Here is a 4,993-nt window from a genome sequence, read left to right as displayed (position 1 = left end):
GGCTCAGGGTCCTGGGATCGAGTCCCGCATCGGGCTCTCTGCTCGGCAGGGAGCCTGCTTCCCTCTCTCTCTCTCTGCCTGCCTCTCTGCCTACTTATGATCTCTCTCTGTCAAATAAATAAATAAAATCTTAAAAAAAAAAAAAAAGAGCAAGAATTCCCTGACTTCGTTCTCTATTCCTATAGTTTTTAGTGTTACATGGGTCATGATGAATTGAATCATGGCCTCCAAAAGATATGTTCATACCCAGTTACCCAGGACTCTATTGTATGGCATAAGATATGATTAAATTAAGGATCTTGAGAGGAACAGTTTATCCTAGATTATCCAGACTGGCTTTAAATGCAATCACATTTATCTTTGTGAGAGGAAAAACAAGAGAAGCCAGAGGGATTAGAGCAAGGCACCCACAAGCCAAAAATCACTTGATGTCACCAAAAGCTGGAAGTGGTAAAACCCAATACTCCGTCTAGCTCTTGGAAGGAACGTAGCCCTGCCAATGCCTTGATTTAGCACTTTTGGCCTGTATAACCATGAGAGAATAAATTTCTACAGATTTAAACCATCCGGTTTATGATAATTCTTAATAGCAACCACAGGAAGCTAATGTACTGCCATTTTATCACTTAACGTTCTCTGTGTGATTAGGAAATCTTATCAGTAGAATGCTAGGACCTTCAAAGTAAAAATCATATCTCACTCCTTTGTGTTGGACTCAGTACTTAGTACAAGTTTTTATACATAGCAGGGGCTAGAAGAAAATTCCTAAATGCATTATTGAATGCTGCATTAGTGAGAATTATTCTGGACACAGACCCTAAATACAAAGATTAAGAATAGGTTGGTAAAAAATCAATAAGGTTAACCAATTACTGGGGCACCTGGGTGGCTCAGTCAGTTAAGCGTCCACCTTTGGCTCTGGTCATGATCTCAGGGTCTTGAGATTGAGTCTCCCAGGTCAGGCTCTCTTGTCAGTGGGAGCCCATTTCACCCTCTCACTACTGCTGCCCTTGCTTGTGCTCTCTTGGTCAAATAAATAAATAAATAAAATATTTTTAAAAAATGGTTGACAAGTTATTAAGAGAAATCTCTTAAATCAAAAAATCTTAAAAAAAGATATATCCTCAGTAGAAAGGATAAAATGGAGCATTCATTTTTACACTGAATAAATTAAAAATGGCATAGTAAATAACTGTGATTGAAAAATCTAAGAGATTGACAATCTAAGAGAATAATTAACAGAATTTTTATATATTTATTATACTTCTGGTGTCCAGTGCAAATTACAGGGCGCTTGGAAGGGGTCATTCTCTTTCTCACAATAAGAAAAAAGATGAATAAACTGAAAATCTCTAACTCTGTTTAGTCATCAGAGAATCAAAGCCACAAGGCAAACTGTTTTCCCCAAAACTGGAGAGAGAAGTGAATACAGAGAAGCACAGTTTATTGGGTGAGTAAGCCCTGAAGTGGAACAGAGTCTTGTCACTAGTAGCAATGTTGGTAGGAACACAAACTGGAATTGACAACTTGCTAGAGGCCCAGTGTCCACTAGCTTGAGAATTAAAATTCTCATGTGGGCACAGACTTGCATGAGTTTTATCTCCAGGAGCCCATCAGAGTCTTGCTGTGAAGATTTGGAAAAAAAAAAAAAAAAAATCTCCTCCTTCTAACAGGAGGAGGACAAAAGTCATGATCTTGAAGTCTTTGTTCTTCTTCACAAGGCCTGCCCTCAAGGGAAACTATTTTAGCAGAGCCTGTTTGGAATTTATCTGAGTCCAACATACGTGACAGAAGGGAAATTTCTAATTCCAGCCTTCCAGCTCTTTGAAAGAGAAAAAAATATAGCAGATGATATATTAGAATACATGTTTAGTTAATAGAAGTGTAATAAAAGAAGAATAATTCCTTTAAATTAATAAATTAATGAAAAATAGGAAAGCACGAAGATCAGAAAACAAGAGATGTTACACAGTAGAGGAAGTCCTACGTTGAAGATGAAAGTCCAGGGAGAAAACAGTGCAGCAGGTCTAGGGGCAACTAGTCCCAGCTGGGATAGAAGAAACCACCTGTAAGAAAATACTATCGTTAAGAAAAAGTAGAGTAGATCTGCAAGATCATCTGAGGAAAACAAGGCAAAGGAAACACTGAAATAATTGTTATCTCTAGGAAAACACGAGTATACGGACAGGACATTTAATAATATGCACAACTGGGTCATGCAGTGAATGCACTTTACGTAATTTTTTCCTCTATGTGTATATTTATCAATTTAAGTAAGGAGAAAAAAAGAGATGTGTGTTTCATATAGGTCAATTAGTTTTTTTTAACGAATATTTGTAAAAATACATATTGCAGGGAAGAGGTTTCAGCTTGATGGTGATCAGCAGGTATATCACCAATCTACTGAACAATCTCCATTCGTAAAGTTGTACTTGCTGAAAAACATTTTATGTAAAGTGGCACTTATGTAAATTTTGGTTTTTAGCTACTTTTTGGGTTGTGCAGCAAAATTACCTGGTTAACATATTATAATACAGTTATATTTTTTCTTCTTCATTTCTCTTCACCTAATCTTGTTTAACTTTTATTTTTCCTTCAATTTTTCTTCTACCTCATTACATGTTCCTTCTTTTACAATCTCATCCCTTCTTAGAATATAGAGCTGATTCTCTTCTAAAGGATAACAATGAGTATATGCATGGAACTAATTGGGATTCTGTGCACCTAGATTTTATATAATTTCAAACCCTTTTTTTTTTTGGCACCTTATCTTCCAACATATTGTCATTTTGTTGTTCTTCAACTGATTAGTTATATCTCCTTGGATCTCACTTCATTTTTCCTTCGGTAAGAAACAAAAACACTTGAAGAAATCTATCATTGTGCTCTTAGAATGGATTTCTTTAGGCATTGTTCAGAGTGTTTAGTTTAATATGGAAATAAATTATATAAGTTATGCACTTTTCTTGTCTGAAAAATGCAAAATAAAGGTGGACTAGTATATATCTTCTATCTTCAGAATTCTTAGCTCAATCATATAACATTTATAAAGATCTTATATATCAAACTTTCTTATAAATTGTATGGTATAAGAAGTTCAACATCAATAATTATTTATCATTGGGGTCCCTGGGTGGCTCAGTGGGTTGAGCCTCTCCCTTCGGCTCAGGTCATGATCTCAGGATTCTGGGATCGAGCCCTGCATCAGGCTCTCTGCTCAGGAAGGAGCCTACTTCCCCTCTCTCTGCCTGCCTCACTGCCTACTTGTGATCTCTGTCTGTCAAATAAATAAATAAAATCTAAAAAAAAAAATAGTTTATCGGGCGCCTGGGTGGCTCAGTGGGTTAAGCCGCTGCCTTCGGCTCAGGTCATGATCCCAGGTCCTGGGATCGAGTCCCACATCGGGCTCTCTGCTCAGCAGGGAGCCTGCTTCCTCCTCTCTCTCTGCCTGCCTCTCTGCCTACTTGTGATCTCTCTCTGTCAAATAAATAAATAAAATCTTTAAAAAAAATAGTTTATCACTAATTTATTGCTGACAAATACAACTCCTCTTTGAGGCCTATATTGTGTAATTTGCACTTAGGAAATGGAGATATATATGAGTAGTTGCTCAAGATGACATTGTTAATAAGTAAGAAATGATGCTAAAAGTTAAAAACACAGGTATTTAAACCCATATATGTATTATACATAAACACATATATTTAAACCCATTTAAATCCAAATTTGGTATATAAAATATTGATAGATATTATAAATATTGATAGATATTGGTGGCACTCTATTATATTTCACAATCATTTATATTGTACAATATTTACTTGATTTTGACTATTTTTTAGCCTCAGTATAGCCTAGCCAAAAGGAAATAAAGAAGACAACTCTTCTGTAAGAATTAAGTTTTTTTTTAATATAACTGTGATGTGGCATTAATAACTAAAATTCAAAAGTTCAATAATGTATACATAATAATGGATGGTATTGACTTCTTAAATTGTCAAAAAGTAAATATGTAGGCATCAGCCTGTGCAAGATTTAATTATAGGCTTAAATAGACAGATCCATCCCTACCAGCAGTGTAAAGCATTTTCACTGACAGGCCATGGAGTCCCTCTTATTGAATTCTGCTCAATAGCTAAAGAAACAGTCATCAATTTGGTGACTTAAACATTTAATTTTCTAGCGACATCAGAGTAAACACCCGGTGGAATGAGAATTATGCACACAACTGCAATTTGTATTAGAAACAACAATCAACACAGCCAAGTGACATAAAATAGGTTTGCATAAACTGAGACACTTAACATGTTCTTGACTAAGAAAGCCCAACACTGTAAATATAATATTCCCTTGTGAATGTACATATATAGTAAAATTTAATAAAAATCTCATATTTAGTTTAAAAATTAGTCTGGAAAAGAAATTGAGAATCATTTACCACACTTTCTTTTGTATAAGTTTGTACTTCCTTTTGCTTATTTTACTTTTATAGCCTTGGTCTAATTGCACTTACTTCTAGCCATAGTCTCTAACCTGCCAACTCCAAGTCTATGCCCCAGTTGGGATTATGTGAAGAAATCACAGATCCAGTCCTGCGGATGGCCTTGCCAATCAGTTGCCTCCAACCACCTGGTAAACCTGCCCTTTCCTTCTCATTCATTTTACAGGGGAAGGGCAAGATCTAAGTTTTTCATACTTTTCAGGCTTTCAAGGGCCTCATGTTTCTCTTTACTTCAGAGAGACGAGATTTTTCACCTGTAGCACAGAAAAATAGAACAGATTAGGATATAACCTCTTCAAATTCATAACAACAGGAGTGCCTAGGTGGCTCAGTTCTTTAGCCTCTGACTCTCGATTTTGGCTCAGGTCATGATCTCTGTCATGATATTGAGTCCCTCATGGGGCTACATGCTGAGTGGGGATCAGCTTGAGATTCTTCTCTCCTCCTCTGCCCCTGCCTCCCACTTGCACGTTTTATCTCTCCCTCCAAAAA

The 4,993-nt window shown here is 36.3% G+C and overlaps 1 pseudogene; it reads right to left on the bottom strand.

The window, feature by feature from the left end:
• Positions 1-4,660, bottom strand: part of LOC132027482 (cysteine-rich PDZ-binding protein-like) — a 19,771-nt pseudogene extending 15,111 nt beyond the window's left edge.
• Between the last annotated feature and the right edge of the window lie 333 nt (positions 4,661-4,993).

Source organism: Mustela nigripes, chromosome 12, assembly GCF_022355385.1.
Source record: "Mustela nigripes isolate SB6536 chromosome 12, MUSNIG.SB6536, whole genome shotgun sequence".
Lineage (NCBI taxonomy): Eukaryota > Metazoa > Chordata > Mammalia > Carnivora > Mustelidae > Mustela > Mustela nigripes.
This window is presented reverse-complemented; position numbering and strand designations above follow the sequence as displayed.